The sequence below is a fragment of the Strigops habroptila genome, chromosome 11 (genome assembly GCF_004027225.2).
Source record: "Strigops habroptila isolate Jane chromosome 11, bStrHab1.2.pri, whole genome shotgun sequence".
Lineage (NCBI taxonomy): Eukaryota > Metazoa > Chordata > Aves > Psittaciformes > Psittacidae > Strigops > Strigops habroptila.
Genome location: NC_046360.1, coordinates 30632729 through 30655870, shown reverse-complemented (window position 1 = coordinate 30655870; position 23142 = coordinate 30632729). Strand labels below are relative to the sequence as shown.

At 43.6% G+C, this 23142-nt stretch overlaps 1 protein-coding gene across 16 annotated transcripts in view; it reads right to left on the bottom strand.

Moving 5' to 3' along the window:
* FOXP1 (forkhead box P1) overlaps positions 1–23142 on the bottom strand; it is a 387257-nt gene that overhangs the window by 195640 nt on the left and 168475 nt on the right. Inside the window, exon 1 of one of the 16 annotated variants that reach the window (XM_030501113.1) lies at positions 4231–4260. The exons of the other annotated variants lie outside the window; for them this stretch is intronic. The gene's annotated coding sequence lies outside the window, so the exon portion shown is untranslated. Of the gene's footprint in view, positions 1–4230; positions 4261–23142 lie in introns of those variants that run through there. 16 annotated transcript variants of the gene reach the window in all.

Below are 23142 nucleotides of genomic sequence, written 5' to 3'. Positions count from 1 at the left end.
CCACAGCACATGTGCATTGTCAGGCTACCATGGAACGGCTGCTGGAAAACAACATGGCATGTGAGAAATGCAGAACTGAAACCAAGTGTAGGCGACAACCATAAAAACTGAAGTCTCGTTAAATGCTGGACAGTTGGTCAACAGCAGACCCTCCCATCTGTTTGCTGCGTACCGTGAAGGGGTGGAGGCAGAGGTGACGTGCCTGCTTTGGAAATCAGCAGTTTTTACACTATTCACCCAGGAAGTTATTAACTTGCATGTTTGTGGGCAACGGCACAAGCTATTTTTGGTTATGGGACCCTATGTAAGGAAAGGATTGCAAGGTTTTAATAATGATCTTTAGTTAACTTGGTTACCCACACAACAATGGCTTTCTGAGAGGCCAACTGCTGCTAAAAACTTGAGACGGGCTTTACTTCCAGAGGTATTAAACTATGAAAATATCTAACCATAATAGTAAGCGGCTATAAAAAGAGCCCTGTTTATTTCACATGATTTCTTTGTATGCCACAGTGTTATGAGAATACTTTAGCTCAATGACAACATGGTAAATTGGAAAAGATTAACCGTTTAAGTCAGCACTTACGCAACTCATTTTTGCTTGGTGCTGGTGACTTTTATTCTTTCAAAACCCAGGTTCTCACCAGTACTGGGAGGGGTAACAACGTATGAACATCATTGTTATAAATCTAAACTCAAAATTAACCTGATGTTAAGTTCAACTCACATAAGGGCCACGAAACGAGCAATCCGGGATTGAATAGAATGGAAAAAAACAATAATGCAGACTTCATTTCTGCATCACTGTACCTCGCGTAGGTAAGATTTGGAGGCCGCACACCCCAATCTGAGAAGTAATCTGGTATCTCCCATCTCTGTAATATTGTAAATTGTATCCAGTAACTTTTCTGCAACAGTGGAGCATCACAGGATATCCTACAGAGAAGGTCAAACCCTTCATGTTGTCTATAGAGCTATGATGGTGTTTTGGCTTACTCCCAAGAAACACCACAAGGCCTTGCTCCCTTCCACTGCTGGGGTACACTGAGAAAGAGAGGGGAAAATGAAGACAGCATTTGTTTCTGGGAAGACCTGCACCGCTCCACGGAGAGGACACTTCCACCCTTGTTAATCCCAGCTTCTTAAAGCAACACTCAGTAAGATAATGAATCCTTTAAATGTTACATCTTGTGTCTTGCATTATTGTGGTGCAGCAACTCTCCACATCAAACAGTCATCAGCACTATTACAAAGTGGGCTTATAAGAGACTGGCTGAAAAGGCGCTGTGTGAAAAGAAGTGGAAAATTAAAGCTGAAGCAGTCGAAGAAAGGGCTTAATTTACTGGCATGTACAGTATGCAAATGAGATTACTCTCAGCTTAACTGCATCATTTATGTCCATAATAACGGCATCATCATTACAGGGCTCAAATTAAATTACACCATAATTAGCATATCAAAGTGATTGGTTAAAGTTTAAAACAAATACCCAATTTTGTTAATGAACAGCTGTAATTGTCATGTACACTTCAATGAAAACTCCCTAAACAAATATATGTTTTAGAACAGAGAAAGATTTTCAAGCAGACAGGTCTGCAGCGGAGGTAAATTGCCTAAAAAAGAATGACACAGACTATTCTATTAATGTTAATATATGCTCATCGTTTTCAGGTAGTAAAACATCCTATCAAAACAAGCCTTCTCCCTGTATTTTTTGCCTCTCAACTCCACTGCCGCACTAGCAAGTGTCAGAGGGGAGGGGTGCTGACCGTGACATGCGTAGAGATGGTGAAAGGGGAGGAAGAAGAAGAGGAAGAAGCACCTTGCTAACTCTTACAGGGCTGGAGAGAGCCGATGACATGATAACACATTAAGCAGCCTACAATTCAATTTAATCTAATCATATCCACGCAGCAGTTTCAGAGGTGGAACTGCACCAGAGAAGTTTTTGCTGTTCTCATCTCATTAAAATAAATAGGGAGGTGGGACCAGCGGGTTTATCACTGCCAGCCTGACAATCAGCAACACATTTCCACAGATCCATCGCTGCAAATGTACACAGTAAATATGCAGTTAAAACACTCCTCAGGCAGAGTGAGCTTTAACACAGGAGCAAACTGTGCTATTTTATCAGTACAGGTGAGCTCCAGCACATGGGTGTTGGTAGGAACCATGAGGGTACCAGGCCAGAGGAGCCCAGTGCCACCTGCACAAGCCGAGTAAAATAATCCCTCTATGTTCCCCAAAAATGATATATTTGATTATGTAGCACCCAATATTATAGGAAAAGACATGAAGAAGTATATTTTGTGCTAAAACTGGGAATGCACTTTCAAATATACTTAACAAGGAAATTGAATGTCTTATTAAATCCGTATTATCAAAACACTGTTCAAAAATTTAAAGAAAGTAGCTTTTCATTTTATTCATCGAGGAATCCATTAAAGCCTAAGCTCTGAAGTAGTATGTAAATTATGTGCCTTTCAAGGTAGAGCTAGGGCAAATTCACTCCATCAACTAATGATGAACCTCATTATGTGCAGGGAGTATTCATAATGAGGAAACAAGCCACCCGCCATTCCATGTTCTAACATAAATCCCTGTAAAATGTGAATATCTCCACGTCTAATTAAAGGCTACTAATTCCTATCATCCCCTACACGGCCCAAAAAGCAAAAACTAGAAATGTGTTTAAAAAGACTCCCTTTGATTTTACAAAACACATTTATTTGTGTTTATCACTGGCGAGTTGTAATGTTTGGGTTTTTTTTTCTTTTTCTAAGAAAAATTAATCCCAGTTTTATAGGATAGAAGTTTGGGAGCACAAAAGTTTATTTACATTATCTGACTTGGCCTTACGTTACAAAAAGGAGTTTCTGATTAGCACAGGTCAGGCTGCACAGCTCAACAGGAAAATAAATGGAGAGGCATAGAGAAAAAACCTGCAGGAATATGTAGGAAATGATAATATGTAGGAAATTATATGCAGGAAAAAAGAAATAATAGAAAAAGAGGATGGAAAGCACAGCTTGGCTATCCAGGTTCGCCCTGGAACTGAGACTTCCTAAAAAAAAATAATCTAGAGATCCCGTAATAACTGGGAAGGCAGCAGTCAGGAAGAGGGAGAGCCGATTAAGCAACCAAGCACACAACAGGTATCGAAGAGATTCTTTTGAATGCTACTCGATTTAGGAAGAAGATGCTTCCCTCCTGCAACCCTGTAAGAATTTTAGGGATTGGAGACAATACCGCTTCACACAGGCTGGAAGCAAAGTGCTCTTCCTCAGACTTACCCAGATCTGATATTTCTACCTACAAAGCGCAGTGTCCGCTCCTACGATCAAAAATGTGTTTCTTATAAAGTTACATAATGCCCATGGTCTGCATCACCATGAATCCATGTGCTCTGGCACTGAATTATGGATCTGCTCCTCTGTACTTCCCGGCATGACAGCGCACAGGTTTGCCGGCTCCGCACCACTGTTCCTTTTTTACTGCTCTGTATTAATATTTTCCTACGTTTCCAAAACAAACCCAGGAGCACGGCAGAACCTAAGAGCGTTTCGGTTTGCAGGAAGAGGAGAGCATCCACTGAAGCTGAATAATACACAGGCTTTAAAAATAAAAGAGGAAGAAAGAATCTGACATTAAGGGATGGTTTAAGAAACGTGGGGACTCCTCGCAGGGCACGGAGCACTTGGGCAGTGGCACCTTTGGATTATGTCAACCGAAAAGTTGAAATCCTCGTGTAAAAATACCCCTCACGTTCCATCCCTAGAAAAGCTTATTTAGAATTCATAGAAATTCATAGCTGCTAAGAGGAAGATGTGCATATAAAATCACAAATGCAAAAAAAAAAAAAAAAAAAAAAAAAAAAACCACCCAAAAAAATATAAACCAATATTTAAGAGAATAAAACAGAGCACGCAGATTAAAGTATTTTAGCAACGCCAATTTTCTAGAAATAGCAGGGCATTTTACGGAGGGGGGGAAGGGGGAGAGGGATCCGGCTTCTTTAAGTTGCATAAAAATAAAACTACGCTCGTAAAGCTGCTCCCTGCGCGCCCGCTCCCTCCGCGCCTCCGCCGAGGGGTTCGGCGGTGGGTTGTGGTGCTGGTTTTTTTTCCTCTTTCCTCCCTTCTCCTTTTAGGTCAGCCAGTGGTGCACCGGGAAGACAGCCCTCCAAAAATAACTCGTCCCTCCCCCGGAGCGCCGAGCTCAACACCCTACCTTTGTTCTGCCGCCGCAGATAAGGACCGGCCCCGCCGCGGGAGCCGCCGCGGCCGCGCAGCGGGACGGCCCGGGGGGGGCTCCGCCGGGCGGCACCTGGCAGCGCGCAGCGCTGCGCGGGCGCGCAGCCGTCCCGCCGCGCCCCCCCCCCACACCCCCCCCCGCCTCCAACCCCGTCCCCGCTCTCGGGACGACCCGCGGGCAGAGCCGAGGAGCCGATCGCGCCCCGCCGCCGCCCCCCTCCAGCCCCGCCGGGCAGCGCGCAGGTTACATACGGGGGGGGCCGGGAGCCGGGCAGGAAGAGTTCTGCAGGATTTATTTGACACTTATTTTCCGGGCAGCCCTTTTGTGGAGTTGCGCCGTTTGTTTCTTATTGTCTGAGCAGCAGTTGGAAGCGTCTCCCCGAGGGGGCCCCTCGGCCCGGCTCGGCCGCTTTGACAGGGAGGTAACCATATTAGGATGTGTATGGCAAAGTAAACAATAACAGCGTTGCAATGAAATGGAAATCTTCTTTTTTCTTTTTTTTCCAGCTAATAGTGTTGGTGTCAACCCTCGTTTTAGCCTCTTCCCACCAGTTTTGGTTCCTGGCTTAAAAAGGCCAGCTTTTTGAAAAAAAATAGAAATTAAAAAAATTAAAATTAAAAGAATCAAAAGGAAGAAAAAGGGGGAGGAAAAGGGACACTGGGGGGATTGGCAAGTGGTACCAGCGTCCCACTGCTGAAAATGCTTTGGGTCGTGCTGGGAAAAGGAGGGGGAGCGCTGCTAACATCCAAATAAAGACATGGCACTTCAATCACCGAACAAGTAAATGTAATAATTTACAATAATGCCCCCATGCATTTCTGAGACCACAGCAGAGCAAGGAGGTGAGGGGGGATGGGGGGGCACAGGCATTAAAATTGCAGTTTTGAAAGCAGGGGCAAGGAGATCAGCAAAGTCCAGTTGCGTTTGACACGATCGCAGTGAACTGGCGGGATGAGCTAAGTTGTGCAAACCCCTGCAAGTCTGCTGGCTTTAAAGCTTTGGAATTGCTGGGTTTACAGGATAAAGCACTTTAGGCGAATTGTAAATTGCAGGTGTCAAGTTATTTGGTTTAATCAGAAACAGAGCTCAAAGCAGTCGCCATGCAAAGGTTCCCCTATGAGCACGATCGAGAGAGAAGTTCTCCACAGGGAAACACTTGAAGTCAAACAATATTATTTTACTACCTCGATTCCATGTCCTAAGCAAGTGACCAAGAACAACAAGTGTAGCATCTCCTTGCACTGCATGCCGAGGCTCAGCACTAGCAGCCAGCCTGCGAGAGAATTACAGCCATAAGATGAAGCAAGTTTGCACGTCTTGGTGACGGCGGATCGGGGCAGCTCTCCGGTGCAAGAGTCCAACACAAGGTGTTGAACTGTCTGTACCACCAGTTAGCATCCTCCACCGGCAAAATGGAGCACTGCTCTGGTAAGAGCTGACAAAAGAGTGCTGATGCTCCCTGCCTGTACCAGGCACCGACGTGATAACGCCACGAGGAGAGGTTTAAGGTAGATAGACAAACAAAGTCGCTATGAGCTCACACGCTTCATTTAGAACAAAGGCAACGTTTCTCTGACAAATATGATGCACACTTACCCTGCCAAATTCGCTCATACTCAGCTAATCTGCAGCAATCAGAACATCAGTGTTGACATCTAATGGTACCTACATGCATCTCTCTCTGCATTTCCACATGGCGTAAGCCTGCTCCGTTAACACACTTCACGTTTTTCAACCATCTTGTTTAACCTAAACATCTATAAAATTACAGAGCGCGTGACTCAGCTACGCTGCATGTGCAACCTCCCCCCCCAAAAAATCCGAACATGCTGATATCAAAATCAATAAATCACATGGCCAAGTAGCAGTTCAAAAGTTCAAAGACATGATGGCCAGTTCACTACGTCGTAGCACTCAACCAATAATAACTTGACTCCATCACTCCTCATAGTATAGACAATTTCATAGCATCATTTTCATTAGCCTGTCTCACTGAAAATTGCTAGCTATTTATGTATACACTAAAATAAATTAGCCATTTCATCAAGCACTGTGATTCTTATAAAATACATTAACACAATACTCAATTTTTCAGTTGGAGTAAATAAATAAATCAATAAATTCAATACGGAGTAATTTGTTTTTTTCTTTACTGTGGAGCTTCAGCTCTCAGCATAAGTGTTTTTATTGGGTTTATTTGTTTCAATAAAAATTGAAATGGGCCAGTGATCTTAGCAGTCAGATCTGGGGGGGGCAAAAACCAACCCAGCCCTATCTAATATTAAGAAAGTATATTGCACAGTTCAGCCAGCTGGCAATGTGTAGAGTTTGCTCCAAATTTTCATTACAGTTATTAAACAGCCACTCAGTTTTGAAGGGTTCCTCCCTCCACCCAGGAGCCTCCATGAAGAGGGCAGAACTCCGCAGCCCTGTGAGAAGCCCAGGGCTGAGGGGGCTCAGGTCCTGCCGAGCCTGTTCTGCTGCGCTGGGACAAGCCCGCACCACTCTGGTACTCCCACAGAGAAACCCAGTGTGGAAAAGTTACCAGCGCTCACGTTCACCATTTCTAAGCACTCACAGAGTATTATATTCCATGTGGCCACAGGAAGGGGCATTTGACATCACACGTAGGATGTCGGGAGGGGAGGATGAAGGAACATGGGAGAAGAGCTCATGGACACCCCAGGAATTGAATCCTTGAAGAGGGCTGTTATCTCTGGCTCTTTGAGTCTGTCTTGCTCCGTAACATGGCAAGTAGGTTTTATGGCTCAGTGGTTATTTGGTGATGACATAGAATCACTGAACAGTTCAAGCTGGAAAAGACCATTAAGAACACAGAGTCCAACTATTAACCTAGCACTGCCAAGTCTACCACTAAACCATGTCCCCAAGCACCATATCTACATGTCTTTTAAATACCTCCATGGATGGTGACTCTACCACTTCCCTGGGCAGCCTGTTCCAATGCTTGACAACCCTTTTGGTGAAGAAATTCTTCCTAATATCCAATCTAAACCTGCCCTTGCACAACTTGAGGCCATTTTCTCTTGTTCTACGGCTTGTTACTTGGGAGAAGAGACCAACACCCACCTCGCTACACCCTTCTGTCAGGTAGTTGTAGAGAGTGATAAGGTCTCCCCTGAGCCTCCTTTTCTCCAGGTTGAACATCCAGAGTTCCCTCAACTGCTCCTCATAAGACTTTTTCTCTAGACCCTTCACCAGCTTCATTGCCCTTCTTCAGACATGTCCCTATGATGCAGCTTAGTGCATCCTTTGGGACCTTGCACGTGGCTTTTGGCAGTTCATGCTCTACAGAGAAGCACCTTACCGTGTTAGCAGTCCCCCTGCCTTGGGTAAAACATGTCACCTCAGGGGCTGGGCAACAGGATGATTCCCAATTTGACACGGCAAAATGCTCACACATGGATAAGAACCCAGACCTCCTCAGTCCTCCTGCTACCATCACCTTAGAATGACAGACAACACACCAACCCCTCCAAAAGTCTCCTAATCCTGGTAACGCCGCACTTCTCTGCAAGTCTGCCACTTCCAGCACAAACTACAGGCTTTACCTGCTCCATGATGATGACAAGACCTGTGAGGAAGCAGGAAGACAGAAGATACACCCCTTGTGACATGCATCGATGCTGAATCCAGTCTCAGCAGTGGAAGCACAAATGTATTAACTAACAATTTAAGCCCATAACAGTTCTAATGTAATTCCTCTAAAAAGGTTGCATGTGAACAGCACCATTGGTAAACTGCTTGGTGGTAACAAGAAGGTACCTTCTGTTCATATTCACTCTTATCAGAGGAAAAGTAAATATCAGGTCTCAATTTTAATGACTGACTATAAATAAAAGCTTTTACACAAAATGCACAGTTTGCAAAGGGAGCGATTTTAAGTATGATGTCACTGGTGACCCACTGAACTACATGGCACATGTCAGACAGACGTCTGTTTCTTAAATTGCAGCAATAAATTAGTAGCCACAGAATCTGTTCTGTTGAGAAAACGTGAAGCTTTCCTATTCAGATAAAAGTTTAATGACCGTTTCAGTTTAGGTGCACGACTTAAGATCACTGTTGATGGGGGGGACCAGCGGCAGGACTGGTTGCTCCATGCTGTAAATACCGTATGCTGTCAGATGGAGGCTCCTTGGCCATGACCACGCAGAGGCCACCGCGCTGCCGAGCCATAAAAACACCCGCTGCAAAACCAGCACGTGCAGTTTCCACAGTGGCTTTAGCTGCTGTCCACAAAACCCCCTCTCCCCTACCACTTAAGATCAGCCTTCTGACCTGACCATGCAATGAAACCAGCAGGAGCAGGAGGCATTTCTTCCATACCTTAGGGGTGTCACGGAGCCAAATCGAAGGACTTCACACTTGCAAGTGAAGGAGTGAGAAGCAAAGCACATCCCATGTGAGTACGAGGGAAGAGCTTCTCTTTCATATTCCTCTGACCCCCATGCAGTATTATTGCACCCCAACAGGATCCAAGCCTCTGACACACATGGAAGGTTTTCCTCTAACTTTATACTGATTAAAATGTTAGTATTTCACAATATGATACACACATACTTGAAAAGAGCCTCCAGCAGCGTGCACACACACAGAGTATCCTAATAGGTGTGACCACTAACAGCTCGCCATGTACCGTGTCCCATCTTCATTACCTTGCTTTCAGTAAGTACTAAATTTGCCAAATTTTAACCATTTTCACTGAACTCTTCCTTGCTCAGGATTATGCCACAGGGAAGATTTTGGCAAAAAGCTTGATCTAAAACTCCTGATATACTCCTGAAAACAGACAGCTGATCTGCCATGGTGAGCAACCTGAGCTTCAGGAAGCCACCACGCTCACACGCGTTAGAGCACAGAGGTGCGAACAAGCAGGTAAAAGACTTCAGTGGGAGGTAGGTGGGTGGCACCATCCCTCACCTACTGCCCCCTCGTCTCTGACCCCCAGACAGTGGGGTAGAGGAAGCCACCTGATTTGAATAGAGAAGAGACATCATCAGCTCAGGAAGCAGGAAAACAAGCAGACAGGGACAACGAGGCCAGAGAGAAACGAACCATGACTGCCTGAGCACATCACCTATCTCGTGCATATGTTTTTTTGTTCATTACGGAGGAACTAGAGGGTTTAGTTCAGTTTGAGACATTTTTGGAGACCTGTAGGTTGGCCAACCTGAGATCAAACTGTGCAGGTAGGTGCAAAGCAAAATCCCCGACTTCTGTGTGACCTCCCTCCCCATTTCCATGTTTTAGCCCCAAAACACGGGAAATCCTAAGGCTGCTTGGCTAGCGGGTGCTCAGTGTGTTCTCACACAGCCAGGCAGCATCTATTTCTCTAATCCTTTTCTGAGAAACAGCTGCAAGGTCTTAGTGGAAAGGTCTGGACACAGAAAACTTCAGCCCAACTGGGTTGGCATTTAGTTGTATTGGGAACAACAGGGCTTTTCAACAGAAAGTGTGGGTCACTCTAGAAGTTTTTTTTCTTTTTACAGGAACAACATTGGTCTCTTTCCTTGTGTCAGTAAAGAAAGTAGAAATTAATTATATACATATTTTAATGCTATTTTGCTGCTTTCCCATGAACCATCAACTTTGTTTTCTCATACATTTTCCTATGCACAGAACTGGTAAAAAGTTTTATGCCAAAACCCCCTCCAATATGCAATAAAACTATGTAACGAGCCCTATACAGGAGGCAGTAATTCATCACTAAGGCTTTCCGCATCTAACCAACAGGTCCATGCCCTCCAGCAAACAAGGGCCTGTTGCCTTTTCCTCCTGCCAGCATCTCTAAACAACAAAACCCAAAGCAGCCCCCTGCCCGTTGCCTCAGCTGACCTGCTCATTCCCCATGACAATGCCAACAAGGCCTCAAGTGCAGCACAATGGTCCTTCCAACCTCATGTGTCCCACCGGGAAGGCTGGGTACAGCCGGCCCGCACGGAGGCTCTCTGCTCCAGTGCTTACAAAGATTCCTTACTGGGTAGAGCTCCGAAGGAGCTTGAGCTTATGATAAGCAACAGCATACTTAACAGTTACATGTTACTGTTCATGATAATGCAATATTTCATTTGGGTGATTTAGAAGTCCCTCTTGACCAACTTACAGTGAGACACCAAACGCTTCATCAATCACAACCAGTTTTATTCACAATCCAGTGCAAAAACTACAGGGAGAGTTGAATTTTCAGCAACTCATTGGGGATGGTATTGCTACTAGCACTGAAAATCCTCCTATCTCACCAATTTTTATGTTAGATTCAAATATATTTTCTTTCTAACCAGCATTCCATTTTCCTGCCTCTCTCTGCCGCATTTCTTATCGTGGCAGGGTGAAAGAGTATCCAATTTAATATCTGTTTTGCAGGACAGGAGATTTTTTTCATATCTTATGCACTAAGGAAAGCTGCAGGGGATGGCTTAGCAGGCTGAGCATCAGGTTTTAAATACCTAGACTCCCTGGAACCACAGATCCCATCAGGTCGACTGAGCCCTTCATGTTTCTGGGGTAGATAAATTAAGTGTAATGCTGTTTACTCTGTCGGGATCTTTCTGATGAGACCTCTGCGGTAAAGGTCCTGTCTGTTCTGCAGCGAGTTGAAGGTTAAAGTGTCGTGGTTAAGGCACAGCACTGGGAGCCACCTTGATCTCACTAATGCTAATGGCAATTCTGCCATTTCTGCAAGAGAGACATTCCAAGGATCTGCTCCCCGAACTTGCTGCAACATTACTGGATGACTGAAAATTATTCAACAGCTTATCTGGTTTTGGTGACTGTTAAAGGGAAGAAAACACATATACACCTCCCAGATGTTTAATTCATAAGTTATACAAAACTGTCAGATCTGCGGATGACAGAAGAGAGATGCTCATCATTTTTACAGCCCGAATTCCGTGGTTGGAGGTAAACCCTGTGTTTCTGCAAAGTCATACCCTCTTCCCATCCCTCTGCACTGCCCAGAAGCGGTGGCCGAACCCACCAACGTTAATGGTTCTCGACAGAAGCCTTTTAGAAAGAAATTGCTGGAGAGAAGTAGTGGAAAATAATCAGGAAAGACAAAATGTTAATAATAATCACTAAAGTTACAGTTTTGATGGACATGTGCAGAAGCATATACCCATATTCACACACACACACAAAAACCTTCTCAACCTTGGACATTGCACAGGTCCATCCACATACAAAAGGTCTGATTCATGGAGAACAGACTCAGTGTTGAAGCAAACTGGATGCTTTGAGGAGGGCAGCTGTAAACATGCACTTGGAACCTATTCCTGGCCTTACTTTCCTTCCCAGCTACCATTATTTTAATGGATTCAGATACACAGGAGATTCTGGAAGGGAGGAGGAAGGGAAATAAAATGTAACAAGACCAAAAAAAACCCCCAAAATTAGTTGTTCAAAATCATTTCCCTTTGAAGTACAAATTAAGCAGAAAACCTATTTCCTTTTGCACTGGTTAGGGAAAGGACTGTCTTTTGATTTGTTTCCACAACAGCCGAGTGTACACAATCCCTGCTTCGGGTACCAGAAATAATAATTAACGCTCCTAAAACACTGTGTGTCACGATGACATACCAAAGGTTAAAGGTGGCTGCTGGTTGTACAGGTGGTTGAGTGCACCTCCCACATTTTCCTCCCAAACTGAGAACCTGCTGGTGCTCCAGCACCGCACTACGCCAGCGTATGGACCTTACTGGGATGGGGTAGAAGAGACAAGAAACAGTCCTCCAGCTCAATTTACACATCATTACATCCAAACTGCTTTTTAATGGGTTTTGGCTAACCAGCAGACATGGGGTCAAACCATTTTTTGAAAACATCTCATATTCAAGCTAAGATTCCAGTGGTGAAAACATATTATTTGTGTTGCAGAGGAGAAAAGCTCCATTAGGGAAAGGAACCAGACAAACGGTTCTGGGTAGAGCCTGTTTTTACTGTTTGGTACGTTTGTCTTTTAGAGGCTGGACTAAGACCCTTAAAAAAGTGGATCAAGATATTCCCTGTCAAACCTTTGTGAGCCAAACCCAACCAGCAGAATCTGCCGCAAAGAACGAGGACTTTGCCCAAAATCCATCTACTGATTCTGGAATCTCTGTGTCGCTAAGTTAGGCACTCCAAAACTGCTCATCAGTTTTAAATGCCTTAGTTAAGGCCATGAAGGTTCTGCTCTGGCAGGGGACAGAACTAATGTAGAGAAAACAAGGCAGGTCAGGGGGTGGCTATGCAGTGAAACGAAAACATTACAAGAGAGCTTCTCTTCCAAAACTGCTTCGAAACAATTACTACAGCATCTTTTTAGCTCACACTTTAAAGTAAGTTGGACAAAAGAGGACATAAACCCCGGACAACGTTCCTCTCCACCATGAAGCCCTTGCAAGGCTGCTGGCTCACAGGTGTGCCTCTAAACTCAGAGAGCATCACAAAACCCTTAAGGAAAAGAGGTGGGAGCAAGAAGATGGAGGTGCATCGCTCTCCCACACACATACATCTCTGCCCCAGGGACACAGAATCAGCGCTGCAGCTCAGCCCTTCTGTCTTTCTTGGTTCAGTCTAACAAGATGCCCTCCATATTCCCATCTGCCCTCTTTCTGCTCTTTGCTGAGGAAAACACAACAGGCCCAAAGCATTGCTGGCTGCCGCTGGCAGCTCTTTTAACAAATAGGCCAATCCTTCATGTCCAGCATGTCCCCAAATGCACTGAACCGCATCCACAGAGCCTGGCTGCAGGTCCCAGCTCAGGCAGAGTGAAGCAGAAGAGATAATCATCGTCCTTAACTCTAAGCTTCTGTTTCAGTGCTTCAAGTCACTAGTGGTCAGCAAGGAGACTTTCAGATATGCTGGCATATTCAGAGGAAAAAAGAAGGAATAAAAAGCAGGAGTCAGGGTTGTGCCTCCTGCTATCCCAAGGGTGAGCCAGGATGCTCTCCCTGGCAGTGGGCTCCCAACAGAGCTCTGATGGCTGGTGATACCCACTACTGCAAATTGACAAGCAAACCAAAGTGAAAAATGGAAAGGACAAGGTGGGTTTTTAGACCAAAGCGAAATATCCCTCCTCTCTATCAGATCTGAGGAGTAAAGGATGAAACAGGATGGAACTGGTTTTGGTTTAAAGCTGCAGAGGAATCGCAGGGAGAGAAGCACTTACAGAGAAATGTATTTTCATGTAAACTTTTATGCGCCCATCCCTTGTAACTGGACATCAGGGAACAGGTTAATAAACATCATCAGGGTGAGAAAAACACCGTAAAAAAAATATCAGACTACAAACCCATCTCTTCCAAGATGTTAGAAATAGCTCTGCAGCTATATACTGCAGGGAGCCGAGCACATTCAAATACAAGTTTGCATCTCAAACGTAAGCACACATACATACAAACAAGGTTTTGCAGATATTTGTTAGCTTTACTACAAGATTTTCCAGGGCTGGTGCTGCAGCTTATGTTACAGTGCTTGTCATATAGCTGCAGAGCAGCCCCCCCAAGAAGGGGCCTTGGAAAGAAGCTGAAATAGTGACAGTTGTGTTGCTGGGGATATTTCTGAGACACAGTTGCTGTTTACTGTGTTTCTATTTCCAATCAAGCTGCAAAGTCCACTCGTAAAACACGAGGAGGCATTTCTTTGGGTGTGGGACAGTGCAACATACATGCAAGGAGGACCAGCTCTTCAGCTGCTATGCCTGGGCAGAGCTCCACTGAAATACTCTCATAGCCTGACCTATAGCAGAGTATTTGGCCCATGAAGAAGAAAACTATAGTCAAAATCCCCAGTTACAAAGCTTATCTCGGTATATATTTATGCACAAAGCTCAAATAATTTAATACCATGCCTCGCTAATCATGTGAGTGCACAATTTTGGCAGGGGCAAATGGTTCTTTTATACTGTGCACCTCTTGCTCCCGACTTAGAAAAGGTGCCTCAGAAACTTACCGGCGCTTTTAAAGGTGGCATCTATCTATGCCCTATACAATCCAATGTGATTAATTGTAGGCTCCCAAGGAGAGATTAAGCTACTCTAGGAGGAGTCAAAAACTACTCGTAACGATGGCAAATCACAGCATATGGCCAATTGGACAACTTCATTCCACTTCAAAGGGAAATTAAGTAATACACTCTGGGGTACGTTCTCCCCTCGTTACACTCGCAAATCCCCATTAATGCTAATGATTGCACAAAGTGTAACAAATATGCTACAACACCTAAAACAAAGCAAGATCGGCCCAGAATATGCAAAAGCATCTGCAAAGGGAGCTAAAGAGCATTTAAACCTATCAGCTTACTTCGGTTTTCCTTTCTTTCCTTAAAAGCAAGAGGTGAGCAGGATTGCAAAAATACATGATTTGCCAGCAAATGTACAAACTACAGCTCAAGAAAAATAGTGAAAAAGGACCCGAAATTCCAGGCCAGTACAAGTTCATCATCTTAACTGGAGATCAGAAAACTGGCTCCTGAAAGAATATCGATTCCATTTTTTTCCCTAAGAAAACCATTTCCTACCAGCTTTGAAAACAAGCATGCCTACAGTGATCTGCTTGGAGTCTCTGTGATGGTTTTGGCTTGGCTCCCTCACCCCTCCTCAGCTGGGTGGCTAACTGTGAGTCTAACCACGAGGTTCAGAGGGTTCTCTTCTTATTAACCTTCCACTTCATGCTTCCAATTTTAGACAGCAGTAAAACCGCCTTTCAGAAATTCCACTTATTCTCAGTTACTTCTGAGGTGAAAGTTCACATTTCTGTCCACATCCGTGATGCCAGACTACTCTGGAAGGACAATACTGAGTTAATGCACTGGACAACACAGAGTTAATGGATTGGGGTTTGGCTTTTTTCTACTTTCCTTGGATTTTTTTAATTTATTTAAGAATCACCACAAGAGCAGTTCGATGGCTCTAAAAGCGCCATAAACTCTTGCCCAAATTTTGATGCCCAGACAAAATTGAAACACAGGGATGATCTCTTAAATGCAAGATTTGTGATGGCAACCTGCAACCACCCATTGTGGTAGGGCAGCATCATGACTAATTAGTACCTTTGTTAAATACCTGGTGCCAAGACCATGCTGTCACCATGACCCACCAATGCTTGTGTGTGACTATGAAGTGAGATGGGGTGAGAACTGAAAGCACCCTATCTGCTCCTGAAAACCTGTCCTCCTTCCAACCAGCTGCATTTCCGAGCCATGGGACGTTTTCCAGTGTGGTTATGAGCACCATCTTAGTTGGGCCTGTTCAAGATGAATCTTGCCTTAAAGCAAGAAAGAGAAGTTTCAACAGGAAAAAATGAGATTTGGAAACTAAATGTTTTGTAATCTCCGGCCACACAACTTGGCTTTCAGGCAAGCTTCTGACCCTTTCAGTAGACAAAAAACAGACAAATACACTGTCTTCTATCATCTCCTGGTGTATTAAGACCAAAGCATGGTCTGATACCACACGTGCATTTAGAAAGCTGTACAAGTGGAAGGGAGTGACACACCCATGCATGGTGGTAGAGAAGACAGAAAACATACCCCCTGAAACAAAATGGAGCCGAAATATCCACTTCTGATACAACTAATTGATCTTGCCATGTTCCCCTACCAGATTCAGCATGACTTTCCTAACACAGTGTTGCAGCTGAGACCACTCTGAGCACCAGGAGAGCCTTGTGCATCCAGCCTTTGGCCACAGAAAGGGCATGAGACAAGGTGAGAAGAAACGCCGGCAAAGCCACCCGGCAGCGCTGAGCACTGCGACACGCTCTCAGATACAACTGGGCTATTGCACTGCTCTTATCAGCAGATACAAGTTCAAGGTCAGCCTCGATGCACTTACTGAAAGCTGACACTGCCTGTGTCCTGCAGCCAGCACGACTTCAAATCAAGGCTCCATTTATTAGCAGTAATTTTGTTTATTATTACAGGGCCTCAGGACAAACCAAAAAGGAGCTCCATTGTGCTCAGCACTGTACTAAAATGCTTGATGAGCCTCTTCAGAGGTTGTTCCCTTGAGCTTCTTTCCAACAAGGTATTTTCAGGTGTAAATAAATTCAGATTTCAGAAATCAGCTCCCTGAAATTTGTCTCCATAAACAATTACCATGACTTCACCCATCCAAATGTCAGCTGTACATCACACACCTCTTCTGGTTAAGAAAAAATGGTATCATAAAAATATTGGTGCTTGGGATGTAAATAGGGTTTTGACATTCATTTAAAGCCACTATTTGAATGTCACTTTTTTTTCCTGAAAGATCTGAGAATTGCAAAATAATTGTCTTGCTGCTGTTCTTCTCTCCTCCAACTACAGTACTTAGGTATCATTCTCACAAACGTACAGGAATATTCGCAAACGGGAAAAAGAATTTAAGAGTTAAGTTTTAACTCAACGCTGTACAAATTGGTCTATGAAATCTGAAGCCATGCTAAGATCTCATGAGTTCAGCAGGATAATGAAAGCGGCGCAGAGCCAGAAACGAGGAATACCAACACCGCTGCAGCAGTGAATGCAGGAAAACACAAACAAAAATTTTGGAAGGAAGGTAAAACCTCAGGCTTTTCCCACATCCTCTGCAGACATCTGGTCATATACATTATTAGAGATGCTGAAGGAGTTGTAGCTCTGGTCCATCCTCCTGTATAAGCATTTCTATGCTGTGTGTAACACTTACCACATTAAAAGGTGAAAGGAAAAAGCAGCACATGAGGCAAAGGGAGGACAGCGCATCCTTCTACGGTATCAAATCTCCCCAGTGTGTCAGCGGATGGGTCCTGAGGACCAGACCATCACTTGAAAGCGTTTTAAGACCATTTTCAAATGCAAATACTTTCTGCTGAGTCTCCACCTTGCTCAGATTTGTACCAATAATTTAGAGGTCACCAGCTATTACATCCTATTATCTAACCCTTCAGATTCTGCTTTCTTTCTTTTTACTGTTACTGTTCACTGATGTCTCCATTCACCTTTGAAGATGCCTGTTTCATTTAGCTGGATTTTTAGACCACACTTTGGATTACATTTCCCCCAATCTTATTCTAGCAATTTCTTGCCAATAAATGGTATTTGGATACCCCACAGAAACCCCACATCAAATATTGATTACTGTTATTTCCATTACCATAGGCTAAACCAGTTAGGTCCTAAGAGCAAATTAAAGAGCTTGCTTCTATGTTCTGGTCCTTTAGAGGAAGGACACAAGTATTCTCCGTAATAAGGAAGATGCTGACACAGAACCAAATAAATGCCCTAAAAATTTATTTCTCTGGCATAGTTAAATAAGGAAAATATAGTAAACTACTTTCCATGCAGAGGATAAAATCAATATAGTTTCTATTCAGGCAACAAAAATCATAGCATATTGCTTTACATACATACATGCTCTCCATTTAAGGTGGAGTTTCCACAATTCCCCTCTGAATACCCAGCTTTGCAGCATGCACCTCTCTATAGCACTCAGCAATCCCCGCTTGACATTAGTACTAAACAATATTCATTAAGAGCATAACACTAAAGTGCAACATGTAAGTAAATCAAACTCTCAATGCTCTATTTTACAAATTTCATGGGCCACTGGGGATAATTAAAAGGGTAATTATATAAAGTTGGTGCAGTTTGGAGACTCAAATGACATTTTCTGCTTTAAAGCACTTGATAATCTGGTATTTTTCTACTTAAGACAGTCTTTTTGTACTTTTATGACCAAGCAGCATAAACAAACAAGAACTGGGTTTTAAGGTATTTCAATTCTTTCTTTTTTCTCTCTCCCCCCGCACTGTTTTTCTTGATCAGCACCACTCACCAGTTACTCCTAAAAGTCCTATATTAAAGTATCAAGAAAAATAAGGCCTTTAAAAAAATATCACTGATCACTATAAAACGATACTGAGCCTCCAGCCTGGTTTAAACTGAAGCACTGAACAAAAATGGTATTGCTTTGGGTGTTTACAGCGCCGGAGTGCTGTTTGGTTTGTCACTGTGTTTAACCACTGCTCTAAAGCTAGCAAAGTACATTACTGGTAGTAACAGCTCATGAAAAATACAGCGAAGAAACTGCTAGTGGCAGAAGCATTTAACTTTCTTGTTAGCAGCCTCCCCCATGTGGCACTTTAGCACCAGCAAGTTGTTTATTATGTTCTGTGCCAGGCAAAACTGATTAAATGGGGCTCTTAAGAATCAAAGCGTTATAAATTCATGGAAATACAGCAAGCAATAAATTCCATGGAATTAAAAGCTTACTAGTGCTATTAGCATTTCAGGGTGTTTGCATTGTTAATAGTGATGTGCAAAAATGATGTTCCTATAAGACAAGGCAAACCAACAGAACATATGCTTTAGCTGCTACGTTTTTACTCAATGTCATCATTACTTGTAATTTTTTCCCCCAAAACCTAAAACGCTCATTAATGTTTTAAAGAAAATCCTCAACCCAAGGTCTATATACCAAAGATTTACATCCCTAGCAAAAGAAAAGCATTATACACAAAAGCAGAATGTCTTTATGACTCTATGAAAGAGCTGGAGATGGATGCCCCAAAGCAGAGGTCTGCCCTGGCTTTGGGGAGGAGGGAGAGGGGTAAAGCAGGGTCACTCTGCTGACATGATGGGGACACATTACAACACAACAACTTGCTAACCGTTTAATAAGTAAACTGGATGCATAGCAATTCTTAATACCAAAAGGAAAGGGCAATCTTGTCTGACCTGGTGGTCAGTAAATCTGTCAGCAGCTCTCCAAAGAGACATCTTTACTCCAGGTCGTCCCACCATCATTCCACGGGAATGACTCTGGTGGCAAGTCTCCATCATTACTGTGGAGCTCCATGTGAAACACTAATGCCAAGCTGGCATGAGCCATTCCCTCATGTCCACCTGTTTGCAAGTACCTGCTAACCTTGGAAATGGAATGTCCTTCAAGTGGAAACTTGGTAAAGAAACTGCCTTGGGTATGTGGCTGGGCAAGGAGAGGAATGGGACACGCTTTCCAAAACCGTACAACAATTAGGCCTTGCAGAGTTTGTTTTGTTGTTGATTTTGGTGGGGGGGTTATTTGTTTTCTCTTTTTTAGAAAGGGACAATTTGTACCTTTCTGAGCTGCTTGCACACACAGCAGCCAGATAACCTACCCTGCAATGTCCCTCTGGGGGACAAGGGGCAAATCTGGCTCTCCTTGCAGACGGGAAAATCAAATCACAGCCCTGTTGCCACAGTTATGGTTTGACATAGGATAAAGAGCATATTCTGGATGGTACATCATGCACAGCTGGCAATGTACAAGTCAAGAAAAAACAAGAAAGCTTTGTCTAGAACAAACAGTAGCCATGCCACGGAGTGAGTCAACTGCAGAGGTAGGAAACGACCCCCAAATCCTGACTTGTGGGCTCAGGCTCCACACAAAGCACCCGGTAACAGTAAAAACCCTCTTCCAAGATCGAGGGGTTGACATTTTGTTTGCCTGAAGCAAAACAAAACAAAGCAGTAGGTTTTAAACTGCCCAGAGGCACGTTGTGTTTTTGATGTACACACGTCCTGGCAGTCACACATCTGCATCAGGAGAGAAATAGCCCAGGTTTTTTGGCAGTTATTTAGTCCTTTTCATCTGAAAGTTGAAAACACACCGCCATTGAACCTCTGCAGCTCCGGGTTCTGCATATAAAAAGCAGCTGCTGAATACATGCAGGGAGCAAGGGCTTTTTCTTAATGCTTGAACAGTTCCAAGTTCAAACCCATTAAAGTCCAGGTCACACCGGGATCATGTCACTATTAATGCATCCAGTTACATGCTGAGGGAAACCCAATATAAAACTACGATAAACTCTAGTTCTCCTGCAAGATGTACTAAGGCCTTACTCAGATGATGCTACAGATCGCTCTTCATGGACAGCGACCAGATAGGATGTCAACGTCAGAGGGCAAAATTTGGGAAAGTCTCTTTATAGCTGTTTCTAAAGGAAAGGTCTCCTCAAATGTCCACAAAGCTTGTTTGGACCTTCCCTCCCTACCCGCTCTTGGGGAAGAACTTCTTGTCCCAACAATGCTGTCTCCTACACATCACAGGCCCTACTCCCACACAACCTCCTCCAACATCAACAGCACCCACTCTCCACTGCACTTTGTGAAGGCACTGTGGCCAAGTGTGATGAAGACCCCTAATTCCACACTCCTCCTTCCTTTTCATGGCAGATCCTCTCTGCAGATGAGCAAGGTCCCACTTGTTCCTAGGGCACGTGCTGCCTCAGGAATGACAGCAGCAGGGAAGCAGAAGATTTGGGACAGGACAGCTACTGCCCCAGCCATACGTGGAGGTACTCTGGGGTCTACCCTCTGCAGGTAACTAATACAGTTGGTAACAGCCCTACTCTTGCTAAGAGAGAAGGCAGCCACAGAAGAGGAGACACAAGTGGGGAACTAAGGGTATGTGGCCTTAAGATGGTAGAGCGCACAGGGAGTGCTCAGGACTTCCCCTTGCTGCACGCAATGAGCTGCTATGGTGGTGCCTGAAGAAGGCCACTGCTAGCTAAAAGAAGACAGCAGGAAACAAAGGGAAGGAGCTGGGAAAGCACAGATTTACTTTAAGAGACAAACAGCTTTTCCTAATGTTCTATCAAAACCCAACATCTCAACAAAAGCCTACCAACAGCCAACATTCCCAAGCAACATGCTGACCAGGAAGTTTGCTCCCTTATGACAGTTCTTCAGACATCTGGGTTGGACAGACCTGTGTACACATATCTATCACTTTGATGTAAGGAGACACTGCAGACAGTCCCCCCTATGCTGGCCAACCACTGTGCATGAACCTTCCATCCCACACCAGCAATGGTCGGGGATCCTGAAGAATCCAGTACTAACCCAACACCACCTACGCTCTAGATATGTGAGTGAGAATGGATGTTTCTTCTGAATAACGGTCTTGGACTCAGTGAAGGTGCTCAAATCCCTTCTAACTAAAAGCCCTCCTCTCCAGTAGCTTCTGGGCAGAGCAACTTCAAAGACAGATTCCTCAGGTGGTGGAGTGTGACACTGGGATGCAGGTGATGTACCGCGGCACCACAACGCTGCCTTGTCCTGCCCAGCTGGGCATCACAGCAGGAGTTTAGCACAAGTGGATCCAGTAAACCCCAACTCTTCACCCAGCTCCTTTCTGAGCTTTCCATCCTAACTGTGCTGGGAAAGGAGGAAAAGGACTGAAGTATCTAGAAAACACTATGGCTGATGTGGGTGTATTTCAAACTCAGTTAACCATGGCAGCTTTACAGAGTGGTGATGCTCCAGCAGGCCGGCAGGTCATGAACATACAACACACTAACCAGACAGACAGTGAGACAGTTACTGAGCACATACTACGCATGTGGGATTTACACTCTGCACATGGTGGATATGCACTGTCCTTCGTGCAATTTACTGAAACTTATTACAGGGTTAATAAACTGGAAAAAATGAGTAAATGTTCTCAGAGATTCAAGATGTAAGATTTTTATAAAAGAACAACTTCAATATTAAAATTCAAATTATCTAAAAAAATAACGCCCGATGCACTTGAGTCTCATTGAAGAGAAATTTAAAAAAGCCAAAGTCTGCATCTTTAAACTATATTCTTCCAGTCACCCAACTTTCAAAAGGACAGGCCAGATGCTCCTTCTAACTACATGAATACAAATCCAGACAATTCTTTCAGTTTTAAATAATATTTTGTCTAATTAATTTATTTTTCCCCCTACAAAACCTGCATTTACCTGTTGTGAAATCAGGGGCAGGAATGAATTGTTTTAAAGATAGAAGAGGGTAAATAACAAGTTTAGAACCTTGCAGCCTTACCCTGGCAATTTGTCTCATGTAATTCACTCAGCAGACATGCCTACAGTTTCTTACAACTTTTACAAGACCTCCTGTGGGCTTATTTTAATGTTCTCCAAAACTGAGCTCAAAGCTTTGGACGCTCTAAGCAAGTAGCACCAAAAGCAATCAGCTCTCCCTCCTTAAAACAAAAGGAAGGAAATAATAAAAGCACACATATTTTTTTCTTGCTGGACATCATCAGGTCCTAAAGAGGAATAAAGGCACAAAAGAATTTGCATTTTTTCAGAAATAATTTGTCTTTTGTAGTAATAACGTGTTTAATAATGTTCAATGTGCATTCAGTAAAACTTTAAAAGGAGAATTTTACCAATAAAAATGATCTTCCCCAATTACTGGAGTAAAATCTAAATGGAGAATGATAATAGAAATAAAGCAAACACAAACTGTAAAAATAACTGCATGGCACTGTTCCAATTAAAAAGGGGTTAAAAAATCCCCCTCTTCCCCAAAAAGGAAATGGTCTCGTTGCCTCTATTATTGATTTATGCTGTTGTTGGCTTTTAAATGTAGCACTTTCTATTTCTAACATCTTTAAAGACAATTCCTAATGTCATGACTGCGTACCTCTGTTCCATTGGTGGAAGTGCCCCAGTAGCAGGAAATGCTGTGCCCTGCCACAGACATTTCCTTCCATCAGTGGGATCCACTAACCCTTAACGTGTCACAGGGTTTAATGAAACACTTGTATTACATCTAATACGGATAAAGACAGGGCCTATCAAAAATAATGACAAGGGCACGACAGGAGAAGAAAGTAGATCTATTATTCAAAAGATGCCAATTTCTCTTTGTTTTTTAAAGAAAGAGAGAACAATTCTAATTTTTTTCTTGGAAACAAAATAGATCATCATATTTCACCAAAAATCTATTTTGAAAAGCCATATCAAAAACTACAGATACTGATGGTTTGCAATGGAAGTGACGTCCGAGCCTCAGTTACAAATGTCCAAATGTTTGTGCTACCCTACTAAAAAAAAAACCAAACAGTGAGCTCAGAGTCAGAGATGACCCTTTTGAGCAGTTAAGGACTATTAC